The 24,661-nt window shown below is 43.8% G+C and overlaps 1 protein-coding gene across 3 annotated transcripts in view; it reads left to right on the top strand.

Moving 5' to 3' along the window:
* PIK3R1 (phosphoinositide-3-kinase regulatory subunit 1) overlaps window positions 1-24,661 on the top strand; it is a 959,753-nt gene that overhangs the window by 112,165 nt on the left and 822,927 nt on the right. The window contains exon 1 of one of the 3 annotated variants that reach the window (XM_079916404.1): window positions 20,664-23,991. The exons of the other annotated variants lie outside the window; for them this stretch is intronic. The gene's annotated coding sequence lies outside the window, so the exon portion shown is untranslated. Of the gene's footprint in view, window positions 1-20,663; window positions 23,992-24,661 lie in introns of those variants that run through there. 3 annotated transcript variants of the gene reach the window in all.

Genomic DNA, 24,661 nt, shown 5'->3' on the forward strand with positions numbered 1-24,661 from the left:
CTAGGATAGAGACGATTTGAAACCTGCCCTGTTTCTGGATTTTCTAGTAATTGATCTAAAATTTTTCCTCTGCTCTTCAAGCCTTTTTGAGTTGGAATTTCTGTTGATTGCAACGGAAGTGATTGTAAACCTGCAAGGATGATTTCCAAGACAGGAAAATTCGGATGAGCAGAGGAAAGGAAGAAGGGAAAACAAGCAATCAGAGCATGGCCAGACGAAGAGAACCTTGCTTTACTTCAGAATTTGCCTACAGCAGATATTGATCCCAACTCTATCTCTTCTGTCTTCCAAAGTATTTCTAGGGTCAGTGTGGGCGTATGACAACATCTTTCACTTTGTTAGGAAACAATGCTAGCTTCACATCCATTTTCTAGCACTTCCAGGAGTGTGGCCTTACCTAGGACTTAAGCCCTCACACACCTGATTACCTTGTGTGTAAAAGAAGTATAATACCTGCTTCACAGAGATGGGGGAGGAATGAATGAAATAGCACATGTAATTCATAGCACACAGTCTGTGCTCAATACACACAAATCTCTTTCTCTTGCTGTGGTGATCTGACAAAGGAAGGCTTAACAATTAAGTCATAGATGGATGTTGAAACATCTATTCAAAAGTAACTAAATCTATGTAAATGCAAATGATGTTTCTAATGTAAATGATGTTGCTACTAAATTTTGTAAGGCCTAGAGTTTTGTATAATTAATTAATCACTTTGAAAACAACTTCTCAACAATAAGAATCCCAATGAGAGAGCGAAATGTGTCTTTTGAAAGAGGTACTGATGAATTTCCTGACATCCTCTTTTTAATTGGAACAGTTATGGTAGTTACATGATTTTGCTCCCCTAAAACCTGGTGGGGCTGATTGAAGGATAACTAAATTAATTAGGAAAGAAATTATTATTTTTGATGAGAAAATACAGAAAATACTTGAAGTTCTGTTTTTTCCACTATAAAATCCTACACATTTATGTATATGAAACAACAGGTTTTCTTCTGGACGTTTGAGTGAATGGGACCTGGCAAGATCTAGGTCCTGTGCTGTTTGCCCATGGAAAACCAAATGCTTTTCTTAAGCATTTTCTTGATACTTGATCTATCAAGTTTAATGCAAATTCCCAATGTCCCCTCCATAACCGGTAGGTGCAAGTGACGGCATATGTTTACAGTTCATTTCCGTTTGAGTTAAATCTGTGGACCGCCTATTGTGTGCTTGATAGAGGGAGGTTTTACAGCTTGAAGTTCTATCCCAGAGCATTATTGTCTCTGTGGTTGGTTTTAGGATTCCTCCTTAAGTTTATTACCAGAGTTTTATATATGTCATTCATTTCCTATTTTATGCTGTTCCAAATTGTAAACATGCCACAAGTAATTTCCCCTTTTCTTCTTCTTCCAAACCTTATTTATTTTCTTTGGAATGCTTACAGACACATCTTGATGTTCCGAGGAGCTGTCACTTACGTGCTCCTCTGGGATCAGACTGACTTTGACCGTGAGAATTGGCATCTTTGAGATCTCATGAGAAAGGGCTCCACATCAACATTCCAGACCTGGGAAATGCCATCCCATTGCCCCCATCGAGTGAATGTGGGCCACAATGAGACAGAATGTTGGATCTTCTGTGATTCTTTTTTCTTTTTTCTTTTTCTTTTTTTGCTGTACGCGGGCCTCTCACTGTTGTGGCCTCTCCCGTTGTGGAGCACAGGCTCCAGACGCGCAGGCTCAGCGGCCATGGCTCACGGGCCCAGCCGCCCCGCGGCATGTGGGATCTTCCCGGACTGGGGCAGGAACCCGTATCCCCTGCATCAGCAGGCGGACTCTCAACCAGTGCGCCACCAGGGAAGCCCTGATGTTTTTCTCATTGGTTAGACTGGGGTTATGGGATTTTGGAAAGAAAACCACAGAGAACATGCATTATTAACATGCATGTTATTGGGGGTACACGTTATTAACATGACCTTTCACTGATGAGGTTAACCCTGATCGTTTGGCTAAGGTAGCATTAGCCAGGTTGCTCCACTGTAAAGTTTTTATTTTTCCTTTTCTATACCCTAAACTCTATTCTTCAGATGCAAATCACTAAGTCCAGCCCATGCTCAAGGCAGGAGGGGTTGAAGCTCCAGTTTCTGGAGGGAGGATATCTACTTATAGTTGTTGGAATTCTTCTGTAATAAAGATCTGTCCCCTCTCTCCTGAATGATTTTTTGAGATGTCAGTATCATGGAAATCTTCGGAAGCAGTAAAATATCTAGTGCTGTTTGTTTGGGAGAAGTATAAATTTTGATTTTCCCACCTGTTTCCTTGGGCACCTCTGGAGACGTGAGAGATTTTCTGAGGCAGTTACTTCTGCATCACACAGACAATAGGACCACATGCTTTAGATCCTCTCTGGCATTTTCCCAAGCAGGTTTTCCCCATATCCACCCCACCCCCGCCCCCAGAACCTGCACTACTCCTTTAAGATCATGCCCCTGGTACCCAGGACCCTGGACTTTTCTGCTCAAATGGCCCTCCATAGTTCTCTTCTCCAGGTCTGTCTCCAGAAGGCATCCTGGGCCACTGATATGGAAACTTCTAGGTCTGAAGGATGGTCAAATGACTGCTGTGGATGGAGTCTGGATATGTAACCTGGGTGTCTACATATGTGTGGATAGAGATGCAGGATAGAGCTGGGTTTGGGAAGACAAGGGGGCAGTCCTCAAGTCAGAGGCTGGGGTTGGTTCTCCCCTAGATGCCATCCTCTGATGTCATGTTCTGGTACAAATTCTGAGTATTCTGCTTTGGAATCTGGCCATCCAGGTTGTTGAAAAGGAGTATCTGTTAAGTAGGAGACTAGAACATATTTAATAGTTTACCTCTGTGAGTGATAATTCAGATATATGGCATGTGGGCCTCCATTTATACTCTTGCCCTAGGCTCTGAAAATATTTGAAGCAGACCTGTTTATGCACGAAGTTGCATATGAGAAAATTTCGGGGCTCTTGGCCATAATCTGCTCCCCAACTCCAGCACTCTGGAATACCATGACCTCCAGACGACGTCTAGCCCTATGCCTCTGGGGACTTCCCTTGGGACACAGTTTTTTAAAAATTTATTTATTTTATTATTTATTTATTTTTATTTATTTTATTTTTGGCTGTGTTGGGTCTTCATTGCTGCGTGCGGGCTTCCTCTAGTTGCAGCGAGTGGGGACTACTCCTCATTGTGGTGCACAGGCTTCTATTGCGGTGGCTTCTCTTGTTGCGGAGCACAGGCTCTAGGTGTGTGGGCTTCAGTAGTTGTGGTGCGTGGGCTCAGTAGTTGTGGCTTGCAGTCTCTAGAGTGCAGGCTCGGTAGTTGTGATGCACAGCACAGCATGTGGGATCTTCCCAGACCAGGGCTTGAACCCGTGACCCCTGCATTGGCAGGTGGATTCTTAACCACTGCACCACCAGGGAAGTCCTGGGACACACAGTTTAAATTCCTTGGGAGGCATGAGTGGAGGGGCTTCTCTGCTGTCATCATAGAGGGCTTGTCTTTACTTTCATCTACCTAGAATCCCCTTTATCAACCAAAATCTCACTCTCACTCTTCTTCACCTATCCAACACTCTATTATCTGAAATTCTACTCTTTCCATGAAGTTTTCCTTGATTCCACAAATCCCTTCTTCAGAAATATGATATTGTTACTCCTTTGTAGCTGTGGGTTTCCACAGGTCACTGCCCTTTTCCTCTGGGTACTTTGAATGCAGTTGTAACATGAGGCCACCAGGTATAAATAGTGGCTCCTGGACTAGGGGTCTGCATGCCCCCAACTCTAGGATCAACCCAGCGCACAGTCAACAGAACTCAGCATGGTTTTACACTCAATGTGCTAAGTACATTCTATTTTAAAGTCTATTTAAATAAGATATATATTAGAGAAGGGCTGAGAGAAATGCTTACGAATAAGTACAAATAGATGGTTATTCACTAATCATTATTGATTCTTTAATCAAATCATGATTTTCTCCTAGGTTTATTAGAATATTTTCTGTAATTCATCTGCAATCACTTATCTGATTCAAAAGCCCTTTGAGGGAAAGATGAGAAGCTCTAGGATTTCCAGTAACCCTAGGAGGTGCCAGACCCTGTAGTTAGAGTCTAATCAAAGAGACTTATTGGCTCTCAATGGTCACTTTTCTTTTCCAACCATGCGTGGCACCTCAGCTCTCCTCTTTCTTATAATCTCTGTTTTTTTTTTTTTAAGTACCTATAAAAGGACTGCCTTTTCATTGTTGGGGTGAAGCCAAAATCCACAGAAGACAGGTTAACCAGAGAATGATGTCTAGTTTGGAAGGAACTTGTCCTCCTTTTTGGCCCCTCCTAACACTGTAAATTATTAAAGGTATATTATTCTTACTGAATTTTTTTTTACAGTTGTGCTTCTCTAAAGACCATATAGTCCTCTTCTGTGTTTACTAATCATTGCTTTGGAAAATAATAGAACATACCTAAAAGAGCATAAAAGGCATCAAGGTTTTAAAACAGAGACATGAAATGATTTCATCATAAACTTCTATAGCATATATTTTCAATTTTATATAGTTTAACACTTAGCTATATTCTGTCTTACACTATTCTTTGTTTCATTCATTCATTCAACAAAACTATATTAAGCATCTACTATGTTAGGCTGTGTTCTAGGTGCTAAGGGTAAAGCAGTGAACACACAGACAAAAATTATTGCTCTCACAAAGCTTCCATTTTGGGGAACTCAGACTATAAAAAGAAATAAGTGAAATACACGCTCTGTTAGATAGTGAAAAGTGTTACAGAGAAAAATAAAACGGGACACAGGGTTACAGAGTGTTGGAGCAGGGGATGGGGGTTTGTGGTTTAAATAGGATGATCAAAAAGCCCTTACAGCAAAGGTGATATTTGAGCAAAGATTGCTAGAGGTGAGGGAACAAGGCACTTGGATCTGAGAGAAGAGGCATAGGAAACAGCAAGTTCAAAGTCCCTGAGGGAGCAGACCTGGTGTGTTTGAGAAGCAGGGAGGAAGCTAGTGGTTACAGCATTGAGTGAGAGGGAGTCAGGGAAGAGGAGGCTGGGGTGCCAGGGGGGCCAGTTCATGTGGGGCCTGCTTTGGCTTTCTCTCTAGTGAGATGGGAGCTACCAGAAGGGTTTGAGAAGAAGAACGATAAGATCTGACTTATGCTTTCGAAGGGTCACTATGGTGCTTATGCAGAAGGGTCCAGGTAGAGCAGGAAGAGAAGCCAACAGCCAGTCAGGTCAGGAAGATGCTGCAGTAATCAGGTGAGGGGCGATGGGGACTCGGGACAGTGAGTTCATGATGCAGATGGTGAGAAGAGGGCGGATTCTAGAGAGAGATAATCATATCTGTGTGTATATGTATACTTCTTAATAACCAGTGTATTGAGATATACCATGCAGTTCACCCATTTAAAGTGTACAACTCAGTGGCTTTTAGTACAGTCACAGATTTATGCAACCATCACCACAATCCATTTTCGAACATTTTCATCATTCCCACAAGAAATCCTGCACCCCTTAGCCATCATTCCTCAATCTCCCCTCAGCCCTAAGCAACCCCAATCATGTTCTGTCTCTATAGATTTGCCTGTTCTGCACATTTCATATAAATGGAATCAAACAATATGTAGTCCTTTGTTATGGCTTCTTTCACTTAACAAAATGTTTTCAATCTGGATATATTTTAAAGGTAGCATTGAGAGAATTTGCTGACTAATTGTATATTTGGTGTGAGAAAGAGGGAATAAAGAATGATGCCAATGTTTTTATTTGAGCAACTGAGATGGGGAAAACTGTAAGAGGTACAGGTTTGGGGGATTATTAACAGTTTATTTTTAGACATGCTAATTTGAGATGTCTATTGGATATTTAAGGCGAGAAGGTGAATTGGCATTTGATACATGATTTAGGAGTCCAGGGGAGGAGGTCTGGCTAGAGATAAAAATTGGGGAGCCATCAGCATATATATGTAAATTTTATCTTAATGAGATTGTTAGCTCCTGGAGGTCAGAGACCATTTTATATACTGATGCCCTCCAAGTTTCAGGGATCTTCCTTACAGACATCTCATGTTCATAGTAGTGAACTGTTGTACAGAAGCTGGCCCAGTCTCTGCTTCTACCAACCCTGAGGCTCAGCCCAGGTGTCAGATTCCACAGGAGGGACTTTTTTGACTTGCCCAAGGCAACTCTTTTAAGCTATCCTGTCTACTTCCACAATATCAGGGGTGCTCAATCTGGAACTGTCCTCCTTGATCTGTTCTTTGCCCCTTGCTTTGCCCTACTCATAACTCTCCCAACGACTGGCTCTTTTTCTACTTTGTCTTACTCTTAGTATTTGATGGACAGTATCATCTTCTCAACTGCATTAAGCCTTGGGTTGTCAGATCAGCCATTCCAGTTCTCCACCTCACTACCTTGCTATAGAACAACCTGAAATGCTTCTCGCTAGTCAACCAGCCCGCGGCCATCTTACCTGTTGCTCCTTTCCTCCTAGGCAGTTTCTCAATCTCAGTACTCTCAACATTTGGGGCCGCATTTTGAGTTTCTGTCGTGAGGGGCTGCCTTGTGCATTGTAGGATGTTAAACACCATCCCTGGTCCTTACCCACTGGATGCCAGTAGTACTTCTCCCCCAGGTATGAAAACCAAAAATGTCTCCAGACATTGCCCGATGTCCCCCCATGGGGAAAATCACCCCCAAATCCCCCATTTTATAAAACACTGCCCTAAGGGAAAATGTGGTAATTCTGACTGTGGCCCCTTCCAGTTCTAAAATTCAGTGATTCAATTATTCAGTTATATCTACTTTACACAGTCATTCGTATACTGAGCCTTTTAAATTCCTTCTAGTATGCTAGGCTCGCTAAACTTGTGATCACTTTCATTTTTCTTTCTCTCTTTTATTTTTTCCTTTCTTTTTTCTCTCTTTTCTGAGTTCACCTGTGAGCCACAGAATGGTGATACATGTGGAAAATAAATGTAAAAATGAAGGCACACCTACATGTTTTGTAATAAAAAGGAGAATCAGAAGTTTTAATAAACTATTATGAAGAATTAATGCTATCCATCTTTAAAGGTCTTAGAAATATACAGAAGTCAGAATCTGTAATATTATCTGTTCCTACCTCCTAATTGTCTTCTGATGCAAACTATTCCTTAAGCACCAAACATCAAGTTGAATAAAAACCCATTTGGACTTAATTTAACATTGTTGCTGTTGATTAGTAGTATTGTAAGAGTAAGGCTTCCCACCCTTGAAGTCCAGCCTGGCAACAGTGGGAACTGAAGGAATTGTTTGGGAATAATACACTCGAAGTTCCAATAAATGACTTTGAAATGAACTCTCGGGAAGCAGCCTCTAAGCTGGTGACAGCATCTGCTTTTTATGACTGACAGCACAGAGTCAGTGAACAGAGGCAGGTGGTGAGTTTTGTCGAAGTGCAGGTGTTCCAAGGTGGCTTTAAAACAGTTTCTTTTCTGGCTCATGAGATGGAGAATTGAGAACAACAGTGTTAAGAATGGTTCCTGGCACCACCCAGCCGCATCCATTACATTTTTCAGTAAGTACTGCTTTGCTAGGTATTGTGAGGAGTTAAAAAAGCAATCATGGTCCTTAAGTAATATTCTATCTATTGCAAGCAAGAAAATAGGAAAATGTACAGAAAATGCAAATATATATAACTGCACCTATGTTGCCATCACCCTGAGAGCTAAATCATTGTTGCTGGTGGGAACAGAATGAATAAGGAGACCCAAGTGGGGCCAGTCAATAACCACCCAGAATAAATTGCTAATCAGAAGCGAAGCTAGCACAGGCTGATAAATAACAAGATTACTTGATCTGAAGAAAGAACCTGCTTCCCCTCATGTCAGTAATTATATCAATACAGAGAAAGAGACAACTTGGCTTTTGCTGGGTTACAGCCAGATGATGTTGTAAATCAATTACACGTTCGCAGGCACCCTCTCCTACAGTCACCTGACAGGGTACAAGCAGCAACTGACCCCCATTTGCAATGCCCGAGCAGCTTACTGACTGCCTTTGTACGTAGCATACGTCGGCGCAGGAAGCTTGGGCTCAAGTCTATGTAGAGCGGTGCTTTCAGACTTACCATGCCCACTGATTACCTGGGGATCTTCTTCTTTTTTTTTTTTTCCTCAGCAATGCATATATTTAATTATTTTAGTTTGAGGCTATCAGTTACATAATAAATTAATCATTTTTAAATCCTGCTGAGCGTTTCTTTTTTTTTTTTTTACATCTTTATTGGAGTATAATTGCTTTACAATGGTGTGTTAGTTTCTGCTTTATAACAGAGTGAATCAGTTATACATATACATATGTTCCCATATCTCTTCCCTCTTGTGTCTCCCTCCCTCCCACCCTCCCTATCCCACCGCTCCAAGTGGTCACAAAGCACTGAGCTGATCTCCCTCTGCTATGCAGCTGCTTCCCACTAGCTATCACCTCACGTTTGGTAGTGTATACATGTCCATGTCTCTCTCTTGCTTTGTCACAGCTTACCCTTCCCCCTCCACATATCCTCAAGTCCATTCTCTAGTAAGTCTGTGTCTTTATTTCTGTCTTACCCCTAGGTTCTTCATGACATTTTTTTTTTCTTAAATTCCATATATATGTGTTAGCATACGGTATTTGTCTTTCTCTTTCTCACTTACTTCACTCTGTATGACAGACTCTAGGTCCATCCACCTCATTACAAATAGCTCAATTTTGTTTCTTTTTATGGCTGAGTAATATTCCATTGTATATATGTGCCACATCTTCTTTATCCATTCATCCGATGATGGACACTTAGGTTGTTTCCATCTCCTGGCTATTGTAAATAGAGCTGCAATGAACATTTTGGTACATGACTCTTTTTCAATTATGGTTTTCTCAGGGTATATGCCCAGTAGTGGGATTGCTGGGTCATATGGTAGTTCTATTTATAGTTTTTTAAGGAACCTCCATATTGTTCTCCACAATGGCTGTATCAATTTACATTCCCACCAACAGTGCAAGAGGGTTCCCTTTTCTCCACACCGTCTCCAGCATTTATTGTTTGTAGGTTTTTTGATGATGGCCATTCTGACTGGCGTGAGATGATATCTCATTGTAGTTTTGATTTGCATTTCTCTAATGATTGGTGATGTTGAGCATTCTTTCATGTGTTTGTTGGCAGTCTGTATATCTTCTTTGGAGAAATGTCTATTTAGCTCTTCTGCCCATTTTTGGTTTGGGTTGTTTGCTTTTTTGTTATTGAGCTGCATGAGCTGCTTGTATATTTTGGAGATTAATCCTTTGTCAGTTGCTTCATTTGCAAATATTCTCTCCCATTCTGAGGGTTGCCTTTGGTCTTATTTATGGTTTCCTTTGCTGTGCAAAAGCTTTGAAGTTTCATTAGGTCCCATTTGTTTATTTTTGTTTTTATTTCCATTTCTCTAGGAGGTGGGTCAAAAAGGATCTTGCTGTGATTTATGTCATAGAGTGTTCTGCCTAAGTTTTCCTCTAAGAGTTTGATAGTTTCTGGCCTTATATTTAGGTCTTTAATCCATTTTGAGCTTATTTTTGTGTATGGTGTTAGGGAGTGATCTAATCCCATACTTTTACATGTACCTGTCCAGTTTTCCCAGCACCACTTATTGAAGAGGCTGTCCTTTCTCCACTGTACATTCCTGCCTCCTTTATCAAAGATAGGGTGACCATATGTGCGTGGATTTACCTCTGGGCTTTCTATCCTGTTCCATTGATCTATCTTTCTGTTTTTGTGCCAGTACCATACTGTCTTGATTACTGTAGCTTTGTCGTATAGTCTGAACTCAGGGAGCCTGATTCATCCAGCTCCGTTTTTCATTCTCAAGATTGCTTTGGCTATTCGGGGTCTTTTGTGTTTCCATACAAGTTGTGAAATTTTTTGTTCTAGTTCCAAGAAAATGCCAGTGGGAGTTTGATAGGGATTGCATTGAATCTGTAGATTGCTTTGGGTAGTAGAGTCATTTTCACAATGTTGATTCTTCCAATCCAAGAACATGGTATATCTCTCCATCTATTTGTATCATCTTTCATTTCTTTCATCAGTGTCTTATAATTTTCTACATACAGGTCTTTTGTCTCCTTAGCTAGGTTTATTCCTAGATATTTTATTCTTTTTGTTGCAGTGGTAAATGGGAGTGTTTCTTGATTTCACTTTCAGAGTTTTCATCATTAGTGTATAGGAATGAAAGAGATTTCTGTGCATTAATTTTGTATCCTGCTACTTTACCAAATTCATTGATTAGCTCTAGCAGTTTTCTGGTAGCATCTCAGGATTCTCTATGTATAGTATCATGTCCTCTGCAAACAGTGACAGCTTTGGTTCTTCTTTTCTGATTTGGATTCCTTTTATTTCCTTTTCTTCTCTGATTGCTGTGGCTAAAACTTCCAAAACTATGTTGAATAAGAGTGGTGAGAGTGGGCAACCTTGTCTTGTTCCTGATCTTAGTGGAAATGCTTTCAGTTTTTCACCATTGAGGACGATGTTGGCTGTGGGTTTGTCATATATGCCCTTTATTATGTTGAGGTAAGTTCCCTGTATGCCTACTTTCTGCAAGGTTTTTATCATAAATGGGTGTTGAATTTTGTCAAAAGCTTTCTCTGCATCTATTGAGATGATCATATGGTTTTTCTCCTTCAGTTTGTTAATATGGTGTATCACATTGATTGATTTGCCTGTATGGAAGAATCCTTGCATTCCTGGAATAAACCCCACTTGATCATGGTGTATGATCCGTTTAATGTGCTGTTGGATTCTGTTTGCTAGTATTTTGTTGAGGATTTTTGCATCTATGTTCATCAGTGATACTGGCCTGTAGTTTTCTTTCTTTGTGACATCCTTGTCTGGTTTTGGTATCAGGGTGATGGTGGCCTCGTAGAATGAGTTTGGGAGTGTTCCTCCCTTTGCTATATTTTGGAAGAGTTTGAGAAGGATAGGTGTTAGCTCTTCTCTAAATGTTTGATAGAATTCGCCTGTGAAGCCATCGGGTCCTGGACTTTTGTTTGTTGGAAGATTTTTAATCACAGTTTCAATTTCAGTGCTTGTGATTGGTCTGTTCATATTTTCTGTTTCTTCCTGATTCAGTCTTGGCAGGTTGTGCATTTCTAAGAATTTGTCCATTTCTTCCAGGGTGTCCATTTTATTGGCATAGAGTTGCTTGTAGTAATCTCTCATGATCTTCTGTATTTCTGCAGTGTCAGTTCTTACTTCTCCTTTTTCATTTCTAATTCTATTGATTTGAGTCTTCTCCCTTTTTTTCTTGATGAGTCAGGCTAATGGTTTATCAATTTTTTTTATCTTCTCAAAGAACCAGCTTTTAGTTTTATTGATCTTTGCTGTCATTTCCTTCATTTCTTTTTCATTTATTTCTGATCTGATTTTTATGATTTCTTTCCTTCTGCTAACTTTGGGGTATTGTTGTTCTCCTTTCTCTAATTGCTTTACGTGCAAGGTTAGGTTGTTTATTCGAGATGTTTCCTGTTCTTAAGGTAGGATTGTATTGCTATAAACTTTCCTCTTAGAACTGCTTTTGCTGCTTCCCATAGATTTTGGGTCGTCGTGTCTCCATTGTCATTTGTTTCTAGGTATTTTTTGATTTCCTCTTTGATTTCTTCAGTGATCACTTCGTTATTAAGTAGTGTATTGTTTAGCCTCCATGTGTTTGTATTTTTTACAGATCTTTTCCTGTAATTGATATCTAGTCTCATATCGTTGTGGTTGGAAAAGATACTTGATATAATTTCAATTTTCTTAAATTTACCAAGGCTTGATTTGTGACCCAAGATATGATCTATCCTGGAGAATGTTCCATGAGCACTTGAGAACAATGTGTATTCTGTTGTTTTTGGATGGAATGTCCTCTAAATATCAATTAAGTCCATCTTGTTTAATGTATCATTTAAAGCTTGAGTTTCCTTATTTATTTTCATTTTGGATGATCTATCCATTGGTGAAAGTGGGGTGTTAAAGTCCCCTACTATGAATGTGTTACTGTCGATTTCCCCTTTTATGGCTGTTAGTATTTGCCTTATGTATTGAGGTGCTCCTATGTTGGGTGCATAAATATTTACAATTGTTATATCTTCTTCTTGGGTCAATCCCTTGATCATTATGTAGTGTCCTTCTTTGTCTCTTCTAATAGTCTTTATTTTGAAGTCTGTTTTGTCTGATAATGATAATTGCTACTCCAGCTTTCTTTTGGTTTCCATTTGCATGAAATATCTTTTTCCATCCCCTTACTCTCAGTCTGTATGTGTCTCTAGGTCTGAAGTGGGTCTCTTGTAGACAGCATATATATGGGTCTTGTTTTAGTATCCATTCAGCCAATCTGTGTCTTTTGGTGGGAGCATTTAGTCCATTTACATTTAAGGTAATTATCGATATGTATGTTCCTATTCCCATTTTCTTAATTGTTTTGGGTTCGTTATTGTAGGTCTTTTCCTTCTCTTGTGTTTCTTGCCTAGAGAAGTTCCTTTAGCATTTGTTGTAAAGCTGGTTTGGTGGTGCTGAACTCTCTCAGCTTTTGCTTGTCTGTAAAGGTTTTAATTTCTCCATGAAATCTGAATGAGATCCTTGCTGGGTAGAGTAATCTTGGTTGTAGGTTTTTCTCCTTCATCACTTTAAATATGTCCTACCAGTCCCTTCTGGCTTGCAGAGATTCTGCTGAAAGATCAGCTGTTAACCTTATGGGGATTCCCTTGTGTGTTATTTGTTGTTTTTCCCTTGCTGCTTTTAATATGTTTTCTTTGTATTTAATTTTTGACAGTTTGATTAATGTGTGTCTTGGCGTGTTTCTCCTTGGATTTATCCTGTATGGGACTCTCTGTGCTTCCTGGACTTAACTATTTCCTTTCCCATATTAGGGAAGTTTTCAACTATAATCTCTTCAAATATTTTCTCAGTCCCTTTCTTTTTCTCTTCTTCTTCTGGGACCCCTATAATTTGAATGTTGGTGTGTTTACTGTTGTCCCAGAGGTCTCTGAGACTGTCCTCTCTTCTTTTCATTCTTTTTTCTTTATTCTGCTCTGCAGTAGTTATTTCCACTATTTTATATTCCAGGTCACTTATACGTTCTTCTGCCTCAGTTATTCTGCTATTGATTCCTTCTAGAGAATTTTTAATTTCATTTATTGTGTTGTTCATCGTTGTTTGTTTCATGTTTAGTTCTTCTAGGCCCTTGTTAAACGTTTCTTGCATTTTGTCTATTCTGTTTCCAAGAGTTTGGATCATCTTTACTATCATTATTCTGAATTCTTTTTCAGGTAGACTCCCTATTTCCTCTTCGTTTGTTAGGTCTGGTGGGTTTTTATCTTGCTCCTTCATCTGCTGTGTGTTTTTCTGTCTTCTCATTTTGCATATCTTACTGTGTTTGGGGTCTCCTTTTTGCAGGCTGCAGGTTCTTAGTTCCTGTTGTTTTTGGTGTCTGTCCCCAGTGGCTAAGGTTGGTTCAGTGGGTTGTGTAGGCTTCCTGGTGGAGGGTACTAGTGCCTGTGTTCTGGTGGATGAGGCTGGATCTTGTCTTTCTGGTGGGCAGGTCCACATCTGGTGGTGTGTTTTGGGGTGTCTATGTACTTGTTATGATTTTAGGCAACCTCTCTGCTAATGGGTGGGGTTGTGTTCCTGTCTTGCTAGTTGTTTGGCATAGGGTGTCCAGCACTGTAGCTTGCTGGTTGTTGAGTGAAGCTGGGTGCTGGTGTTGAGATGGAGATCTCTGGGAGATTTTTGCCATTTGATATTATGTGGAGTTGGGAGGTCTCTTGTGGACCAGTGTCCTGAAGTTGGCTCTCCCACCTCAGAGGCACAGTCCTGACTCCTGGCTGCAGCACCAATAGCTTTTCATCCACATGGCTCAGAATGAAAGGGAGAAAAAGTAGAAAGAAAGAATTAGTAGAAGAAAGAAAGAGAGAGACAGAGAAAGAGAGAGGGAGAGAGAAAAGAAAGAAAGAAAGAAAAAGAAAGAAAGAAAGGAGGGAGGGAGGGAGGAAGGAAGGAAGGAGGGAAGGAAGGAAAAAAGAAAGAAAAAGATAAAGTAAAATAAAATAAAGTTATTAAAATAAAAATAATTATTAAGAAAAAAATTAACAAAAAACAAAACGGACAGATAGAACCCTAGGACAAATGGTAGAAGCAAAGCTATACAGACAAAATCTCACAAGAAGCATACACATACACACTCACAAAAAGAGGAAGAGGGGAAAAAATCATAAATCTTGCTCTGAAAGTCCACCTCCTTAATTTGGGATGATTTGTTGTCTATTCATGTATTCCAAAGATGCAGAGTACATCAAGTTGATTGTGGAGCTTTAATCTGCTGCTTCTGAGGCTGCTGGGAGAGGTTTCCCTTTCTCTTCTTTGTTCTCACAGCTCCCAGGGGCTTAGCTTTGGATTTGGCCCCGCCTCTGCATGTAGGTCACAGGAGGGCGTCTGTTCTTCACTCAGATAGGACGGGGTTAAAGGAGCCGCTGATTCAGGGGCTCTGGCTCACTCAGGCCGGGGGTGAGGGAGAGGCATGGAGTGTGGGGCGGGCCTGCGGCGGCAGAGGCCTGCGTAACGTTGCACCAGCCTGAGGCTCGCCGTGCGTTCTCCCGGGGAAGTTGTCCCTGGATCCCAGGACCCTGGCAGTGGCGGGCTGCACAGGCTCCCCGGAAGCGGGGTGTGGATAGTGACCTGTGCTCGCGCACGTGCTTCTTGGTGGCGGCAGCAGCAGCCTTAGCGTCTCATGCCCGTCTCTGGGGTCTGCGCTTTTAGCCACGGCTCGCGCCCGTCTCTGGAACTCCTTTAAGCAGCGCTCTTAATCCTCTCTCCTCGCGCACCAGGAAACAAAGAGGGAAGAAATCGTGTCTTGCCTCTTTGGCAGGTCCAGACTTTTCCCGGACTCCCTCCCGGCTAACTGTGGTGCACTAGCCCCTTCAGGCTGTGTTCACGCCGCCAACCCCAGTCCTCTCCCTGCCTCCGCCCGAAACCCAAGCCTCAACTCCAGCCCCTGCCCGCCCCGGTGGGTGAGCAGACAAGCCTCTCGGACTGGTGAGTGCCGGTCAGCCCTGATCCTCTGTGATGGAATCTCCCCGCTTTGCCCTCCGCACCCCTGTGGCTGTGCTCTCCTTCGCGGCTCCAAAGCATCCCCCTCCGCCACCAGCAGTCTCCGCCCGTGAAGGGGCTTCCTAGTGTGTGGAAACCTTTCCTCCTTCACAGCTCCCTCCCATTGGTGCGGGTCCCGTCCCTATTCTTTTGTCTCTGTTGTTTCTTTTTTCTTTTGCCCTACCCAGGTACATAGGGAGTTTCTTGCCTTTTGGGAGGTCTGAGTTCTTCTGCCAGCATTCAGTAGGTGTTCTGTAGGAGTTGTTCCATGTGTAGATGTATTTCTGGTGTATCTGTGGGGAGGAAGGGGATCTCCGCATCTTACTCTTCCGCCATCTTCCCGGAAGCCTCCCTGCTGAGCGTTTCTTATCGAAATCATTGTGGTGTCCCATGTCTGGGGCACATTCTAACATATGGGCAGACAACTCAGGATATGTGAGGCCTTTTAATAACCCTAGTCTGCATCCCCAGAGTTAGCACCCTGAAGCTGTAGTTCTGATTCATCCTGGGGATCTTCTTAAAATACAGATTCTGATTCAGTAGGTTTGGGGAGGGGCTTAGGATTCTGTTTCTAATAAGCTCCCAGCTGATGCTGATACTGCTGATCTGTGGAACATTCTTTGATTAGAAGACTGCTGGGGAGAGAGAAGTGAAATTGAAAGAAGTGGGAATAGAAGTAAGAAATGTGTGGATTTAATCTTTGTCTCCAGTCCCTCTTGTCTTGGATTCTTCTCTTTTCTCCCTTCAGGGCTCTTTACCTCTTCCTTCCCTCCCCTCATCTGCCTGTATACACACTAGGGCAAGAGATCCTGATTCAGTTGCCTTGGATTGGAGCCTGGGTACTGGTATTTTTAACCAGAGGGTTGGCTCCCCAGATGACTATAACATGCAGATGGATTTGAAAGACGCTGATTTATCGTCTTTTAAAAACTACTTATTGAAATTGTCTTAATTCAACACATGGAATTACTGTATGCAATTAAATTAATCAATGATTTTTGTTGATGATAAACTGCATCTATTATGTAACAGAGTTTGTCTTTGCCTAAATTTGGATGAGAAGCAGAGCAGCATTGCTTGTTACCTGGACTCCTGGGGCCTCACAACAGCCTCCTAAGAGGACTCCCTCCCCAGTCCATCCTCACGCTGCAGCTGCTTCCCTAGGTTCTAGACAGCCTGTTGGAATCACTGGGAGCTTGTTCTGGTTGCAGAATTCTAGGCCCTTGTTCCAGACCTACGGAACCAGAACCTGCATTTTAACAGGATCCCTACTTGCACACTTGAGCACAGCCCTCTCTTAGTACCGCCTTTGTCTGCTCCTCTCTGTGAGCCGCGAGGCTTCAGCTCAGGGCTCCCATGTGTCACTGGGGAGAATGGAGGCGTCTGCTTTCCTTTCTCTGGCTCTTCCCCTCTGTGCCCATTGTGTATTTTTCAGTCTTTCAGATGGTGGTGCAGCTTCTCGTGGGGTGGAAATCTTAAGAAGTCAAGTTCTGGTTAAATGAGTTTCCTTTTGGGTCTTCGCTGATTCCCAAATGCCAGGCTCGCTTTGGTGGGGATGGGGGGGGGATGGGGCGGGTAGCACTGAAACTACCCTCAGGTGGGTAGGTTCTCCGTGTCTGACTGATTCTGGTTCCCGTGGAGCAGCTTGCATTCTAGTCACAGGGCTTCTGCTCAGAGATGGCCTCATAATTACAACACTTTGGATCTCTGTTGCTCCTTTCTAGAATATCATCTTAGCCCAGATTTCATAAATGTCCCCACTGATGAATGGAAGTATCTGTACTCGGAAATGAACACGCCAAAGTCAGCTCAGACTATTTTTCTCCCTGCAGCTTCCTGTCATTTGTGGTGTTCTCTTCATAAACCACAGGGCTCGGCAGTAACTCGTGGCTGTTTACAGAGCTCCAGCAGTAATTAAGTCAAATTGGATCTGCTCTCTTAGTATGGTGAGGAAATATACTGACATCCATTATGTACAGGCTGGATGCAGGGAACAAAAACAATTCTTGTCAGTTATGTACATGTTCAAGCTCAGGAGCATGTGAAGGAAGAAAAATTTCTGTGGAATGAAAACAGAAGGCTATGTCAGAAGCAGAACTGCTGATGGAACTCCGAGGCGTTGGGTTCAGAAGAGAGGAGAGGAGAGGCCAGATCTCTGTGGTCAGGCTGAGAGGAGCATGCAGAAGTGGAAGGGAGCACACTCCCCGGAGTGTCCTGGCTGGACTGGAGAGTGAGTCCACCCTGGGTGGATGTCCCAGAGATAGCCCGCTCTAAAAGGCAATATTGCCCTGCCTTCCACCCTGGTCCTGCTCTATCACATAACTCGGGTTTGTTTTTTCATGAAATTGATCCATTCTGAAAGAACCCTATTTATTTATTTGGTTGCTTCCTATTTGTCTTCTCCACTAGGATTTTCGCCACGTGAGAACAGGGATCTTAGTTGTCATGCTCATTGCTAAACCCTTAGTGCTTGGCACTGTGAGGAGAAACTATTACGAGCTATATGTTTCCTGTGGCTGCTCTAAGTTACCACAGCCTGGGTGGTTTCAAATAGCAGAAACATACTCTCTCCCAGTTCAGGAGGCCAGAAGCTGGAAATCAAGGTGTTAGCAGTGTTGGTTCCTTCTGGAGGCTCTAAGTAAGGCACAGCTTGTTCCCTGCCTGTCTTCTGGCCTCTGGTGGTTGCTGGCAGTCCTTGGAGTTAGCTCCTTGGCTCGTAGCTGCATCACTCCAAAGCCTACCTCCATCATCACGTGGCCTCCCTCCCCAGCTGGATCTCTCTGGGTCCTCTCCCCTTCTTATAAGGGCATCGGTCATTGGCTTTAGGGTCTCTCATACTCCAATATGACTGCATCCTCACTAATTACATTCGCAAAGACCCTCTTTCCAAATACATTCTGAGGTTCTGTGTAGACATGAATTTTTGAGGGACACTATTCAGCCCTCTACAGGTGCTCAACAAACATTGGTGAATAAATGAGTCATTGGAGGTTTCCTTTGACCTTCAGGTTTCAGCCCCAGTGGAAAGAGAGGAGAAAAAGAAAGGGAGGGGATACCTTTGATTCTAAATAATCTAGAGGACAGCTCAACCTTATGTGCTGAGTACAAAAGCCCATTGTTCTCAGGAACACTCCAGTAGAAAGACAATGGAGAGGAAACACCGTTTTTTTTTACTATAGAAGGTTGGTGGATATCTCGGCAGGGGCTCTTGTGACATTAGCGGGGCTCTGAGACTAAGCTCTACACGTGTAATTGGGGGTTCTGACACTGGACCCAGTGCTGCGCTTCCCAGGAGGCTGAATGGCCTTGGGGCACCAGCAGGGAAATATTCCAAAGAAAATGAGAGCATCTCGAGGAAGTATTTGAATTTAAAAAAATGTTTTGAAAAAGTACCAGAATCATCATGATGAGAAAAATGAGAATGTGGTGGGATTTCGTTATACTTAGATGATGGTGTAGGTTTCAATTTGTATTTCATACTGGCGGGGGGCACTAGAATGTTCTCAGTGCTCTCCAATGGTTTCATCCAACCCTTCTGGAACCCCAATATTTCTGAAACCTCAATCAGAATAAAGTGAGGGGCAGGAGTGATAGCTGCTCTTTCTAAGCTGTTGGCAGTTCCCGTTGAGTTAGAGGCGTAAGTAGATTCCTCACGTCCGTAACTTGGTTCATGCAAGCTAAAGCCCAAATCAGGTTCAGGACACTGAGGAATCAAGAGGCCCTGCCTGATGATACGGAAGCCACCTTTCTTGAGCCAGAATCGCATCTCTGAGGGATGCTGACCTTTCTAGGTCAACCAGTGACCAAGGGCAAAGAGGAAGATATGTTCCAGTGGAGATGCCAGTGGTGCTGAACTACTTGAAGTCTAGTCAGAGTAGAGTATAATCTCCTTCCCTTCTCCCATAACACCTTGGCAGGCTTGGGAGCACTGAGGCGCAAGCTGGCCACCACGTAAGCAGTGCCCTGGTCTGTGGATCCTTGTGTGGGTGATGTCCACTAGCCTGTTTAAGATTTTCTTTCTGCGTGGTTATTCCCTTGAGTATCCCCAAGCCTGTCTATTGTTAGATATTATATCCTGGTCTCAGCCATTCCTGAGGGCATTAACACTCAGCTCAGAGAGTAGTTGTTCAGAGAAAAAGACAACAGCCCGGACAGCTGGTTGTGAGCTGGTGAGTAATGATCCATGCAAGTGATAAGTTGAGTCACTGAGAGTCAGGAGGCAGATTGAGGTGGTGGGTGACGAAAAGGACGAACTTGTGTGATGTGCAGGTATCTCCAGAAAGGTTCAGAAATAGTTGAGGAAGGAAAATTTCCCCCAAACTGGGCTTCTTGAAGTTCTGCAGAATGGGTTCTCAGGCTACTGGGTGTTAAACGCAAGACTGACTCGTGACAGTTAAAGAGATGGGAAACCTGGATTGCACATCCTAATTCATATTTGTCCAGGGTTGCTGGCTTTTGACTTTTGATATAGCCTGATTCAAACTGTCTGCTGTTGTTGCATTTCTTCTCACTTATTGTTGTTTAGTGACCGTGGCAAGTTTGCTTCTCCAGTTGATCTGCGTGTTGCTTATAAAGTGCCACATCACAACCACTGCCCTGGCGAAGTGTGGTTGAGCTGCTGAGGCCTGGCAGCCACTCTGAGCAACGCTGTGTGTGGGGCCCATGTGGGATGGGGGCTTGGCCGAGTCCCGAAAGGCAGGCAGTGAGGTTCACTCACAAAACTGCCGGCTGCGACAAGGCTTGCATGGGAGAATAATTAGCATGTGATTTTTAAAGTGTCCCTTAATTCAGAGTAGCTGTGTTTGCTTTTGTGTCAGTAACTGACAGTGTCCTATTGGGTGGACTCTGGAAATAAGTGTTTCAAAGCATGTGTCCTCTTAGAAGATGACTGGACATTTGCACACATTTGCATTGCATGATTAGCATACTTGTGAGTTAAGTAAAAACCTGGTGACTGACCTGTACCCCCTACCCCTTCACGTGAGAAGGTTTGCTCTGTTACAGGGTGGGAGACCCAGAGTGTCTTGAGGTCTCTGCCCGTGCAAAGGCCCCTGTGGACACCTAGTTAATCTCGAGAACCCCCTGTGCTTCGGAGTGGATGACATCTTCTGCTCCTCAGCAGAGGGTTGAGTTTGAACTTCAGATGGGCCCTGCTAACAGCTGGGGACTCCTCTCCCCCTCTGTTTTCCTGCCACCCGCAGTCTCCGAGAGGCAGGATGAAAGAGAATGTCGTTGCTTTTCCTTTCTTCTCTGGCTTTGATTTTCTCTTCCTCCTTTATGTTTTGGAAAATGGTAAAACAAGCAAACAAATAAAATACAGCTCAGCCCCCTCTGAGCCTTGCTCTCCTTCCTGGTCTTCCCTCCCTCAGCACCTATCCCCACAGTCCTACACCATTTTCCTGCTGACTTTCTTCTCCGTTTTTCCTTCTCTTTTCTCTCTTTGTATTAGTTAGAATTTGGGTTTGGCTGCTTCAGAGCAGAACAAATAACAGTGGCTCAAACTAGTAAGAGTTTGTCTCTCCCATGGCGGTATGTGCTGGTCAGTGATCAGAGGGACCCAGGCTCCTTCTAGCTTGTCCTGCCACCTTGTAGGCGTGGTGCCCTGGTCGGTGTCGACCCTCCGTTACCCTGACATCTGCATTCACTCCCAAATGGAGGGAGAAGGAAGATGTGGCAGTACAGCACCACTTGGTAGGTCCTGGAACTTGTCCTCAGCACTTTCACTCACATCCTTTTGGCTACCTCTTTTGGCATCATAGCTGCAAGACACACTGGGGGAGGAAGTCTCTAGATGGTAGCCAGGTGTTCAGTTAAAACTAAAGGGTTCTATTATCAAATGGAGAAAGTGGAGAATGATGCGAGGGGACCAATATCACTCATGCTGTTAAATTACATGTTGAAAAATGATTGAGGATTATGGTAAAGCAGACTAGACTGTAAGTTGCTCATGGGAAAGAAGAAGGAAAAAGTGTTAAACTGTACCAGTAAGTCCAAATATGTTAGTCACCCAATCATACCCTATAAATATACAGACTCCAGAACTGCCCCTCAGCAGGTCTTCCAGGGAGCAAAAGGAGTTAAACTTCATGGTCATTGATGCTAAACCGACATGCGTTCCAACCCAGCTCTCCGGCTCACTTGCTGTTAGACTTTGGCAAGTGAGTTAACTTCCCTGAACTTGGATTTCCACATCTATTAAGTGGGGATAATAATACCGTCTTTATTGTGATGGTTAGAGATAGTAAATGAGAATTGATTCTTATGATGGTTGGTACAAGTTGAGCTCTCAAGAAACGCTGGCTGGTGTAGTTTCCCACAGGGTGAAAGCTGTTTTGGGAGCTGTATTGGATGTCCCTAAATTAGAAATCCACAAACAGAAATGGCAATTGCTATAATGCCCGTGATAGAATGGGGGTGGGGATGGGAACTCTGTGATGAGGAACTGCAGGGAGCCTAAAGGAAGGACTCTTTTGGGTGTGTTAGGTTGGATGTTTCTAGAAGGAGACCTTGAAGAAAAGGAAATGGGAGGTGGTCCAGGAAACACTGGTAGGAAAGTGGAGAAGTGAGAGAAGGGAAGGAAACCGACCTCATTGAACAGGTTACTGCTGTGTGCAACCGGGACTCAATCTGCTGGGGAGTTCTGGAGACAGTGTAGAAATGTCTCAGGTTATCCCACCCGAGGAGCCAGTGATCCGCCAGCTTCCACCAGTTATTGGTAGAGGTTGGCTCCAGGAGATATTAACTCCCTGGTACTCTGCCCACTGCCCCTTCCAGCTCAGTGGGCCAAAGAAAACCACCAGCAAAGAGCCATAGGTGCATGCAGGTGGAAGCCATTGGGTTGGCTAGTGCTGAGGGGATAGAGGTGAGGCACTCACGGGATGGCTTCTGCTACACTGGGTGGCCTCACCCAGGGCACAGGCCTTCCCCCTGTGCTCTGGGGGTGAAGCCTGTAAAGGGGGCAGAGGATGCCCACTCTCATTTTATAGCTGTGCTTCCACTCTGTGCATTTGAGGGTAATTCAGTCATTTGCCATGTTTAATAACAGCAAGATCCCTTTGGTAACTGCTGTGAATCAATGCCCAAGGATTTTATCTTTCCGAAAATGAAGGTTGATGTGGTGAGTGGCCTCGTACTTCACGGGTCAGTATAATCTGGCAGAAGGTGCTTCCAGATGGTGACATAGGAGGATCCTTTAGTCACCTTCTCCCGTGGACACCTCGGATCTACAGCTACATATGGAACCATTTCCTCTGAAAAAGATCTGAAAACTAGCTGAGCAACCCCTTCACATCCACCGGGAAGAAAAAGGAAGGAGAGGCTGAGACACAATCTTTCCATATACCCCACACCTGGCATGGCAACACACTGGCAGGGAACTCACAACCTGGAACTCCTCCCTAAGGAGTTAAGGGCTCGTACCCCACATCAGGTGCCCCAGCTTTTAAGACCTCACCTGGGAGAAAGCCCCCAAAACACCTGGCTTTGAAAACCAACGGGGCTTGTGTCCTCCGGACCCAAAGTGTTGTAATGAACTGGGGAAGGGCTGGTGCTCAGACTCACCGGCCAAGGGCATGTTCAGAAGCAGCTGTTTGAAAATCACCGGGACTTTCTGTCAAAGAGCTTCACCTGCTGATCCTAAAGCCTCATGTGGACGCCATTTTCATGCTCGCTAAAGCGGTAGGTTCCATTTTTTTTTTTTTTTTTTTTTTTTTTGCGGTACGCGGGCCTCTCACTGCCGCGGCCTCTCCCGTTGCGGAGCACAGGCTCCGGACGCGCAGGCCCAGCGGCCATGGCTCACGGGCCCAGCTGCTCCGCGGCGGCATGTGGGATCCTCCAGGACCGGGGCACGAACCCGTGCCCCCTGCAACGGCAGGCGGACTCTCAACCACTGCGCCACCAGGGAAGCCCGGTAGGCTCCATTTTTTAAAAAAATTCTAGACTTTTTTTTTTTTTAAAGACACTTGGTGGGCACCATCTTCACATTCTCTCACTACCACGCTCCACAAAGCCGCAGCTCCCACGGGGGAGCATTCGCGCCTGGTTTCTGCAGCTGCTGCCCAGGGGATGCCCCTTGATGATCTGACTCTGGAGGCAGGGGACTTACGTTCCTGGGTTCCCCGGGATGGTAACATACCACCCCCAGGGCACTGCACAGATGGCAGACTGAGTCGCCCACAGTCTTTCCAAGAAAGAGGTCTATTGCTTGTTCTGGAGCTTCGGCTGGAAGGCAGGCTTCTGGGCTGGCACACCCCTAGGGGCCCACAGAGGGGCTCTCGGAAGTGGAGGCAGGGGGATGCCATCTTTGCGCCCTCCCTCTGCCTGGCTCCAGCTCACTGGTATCACCCAGAAAGGAGCTCATACACTTGTCTGGAGCCCTGAGTTTTGTGCCTTTCACCCTGGGGACACCTCCAGATCACCTGGCCAGAGGGACTTACGCATGCATTCCCACAGGATGGTATATATTCGCACATTTTAAACCCAGCTTCCTGAGGGTCTGGCTTCCAATCAGCCTGAATCTAGGTGCTGTCTGAGATCCCCCTCCCTGCCTTGGGCCAGCAACAGGTCTTGGCACACCGTCAACCACTGGGAGAGATTAAAAATGAAATAGGCTGCTTGGACACTCACAAAGGTTTGAGAGACAACCAACAGCTAGGGCAGGACTGAACGATAAGTTTCACTTCCTATACAAGCTCTCCTTCAAGACTGGGAGAGTGGATTGTTTCATCTAATATATAGAAACCAACACAGAGAGTGAAGCAAAATGAGGAAACAGGAATATGTTCCAAACAAAAGAACAAGATACAACCTCAGAAAGAAACAAGGAAACAGGGATCATTTGGCAGTTTATCTTGTCATCCAAAGGTAAGATTCTTGCTCTGCTTAATCATAATTATGGTCATAATGGATTGAGTGCTTTCAAAGTACTCAATCTGTTCTAGGCACATTGCTATGTAATCTCTTTAATCCTCACGACTTCCCTGAGATATATGCATTATTCCCATTTAGCAGCTGAAGAGGTTGAGGCGTAAAGGTTGGGACAGATTATCAGATGGTTACTTCTTTGCTTTTATAAGGTGATGAATGCTTATGCCGTGAATATACTCTGCAGTCTTCCCTTGAGTTTGTGTGATTTCGCCTTAAACTGCTCAGAAGAAGGCTGTCAGATACACCCACATGGAGACCTCCATCTTCTGCTTGTCCTTTAATCTTGCATCGTTGTCCCACTCTCTTCCTTCTCTCTCTCTCTCTTTTTTTTGCCTCTCAAATCTTTTGAGCCTGGCAGAAGAAAGAAACTTGCTGGAGGTTAGCTTGTCAAAGTTCTAGCTTATGTAGTGAGAATGAGAGCAGAAAGAAGCAAGGTATATCAGAAGGGAGGCCTCAGTCAAACATCGCTCATCTTAGTGTGTGATGAGCAGTCTCTACAGTTTGTACGGGGAGTGCTCTGTGTAGAAGGCCAGCCTTTCAATTTACTTTAAAAAATAAATTTAGTACTTCTGAAAGGGCTTCCTATTGAGTAAAATCAGAGTGCAGA

This window comes from Stenella coeruleoalba (genome assembly GCF_951394435.1).
Source record: "Stenella coeruleoalba genome assembly, chromosome: 3".
Taxonomy (NCBI): Eukaryota; Metazoa; Chordata; class Mammalia; order Artiodactyla; family Delphinidae; genus Stenella; species Stenella coeruleoalba.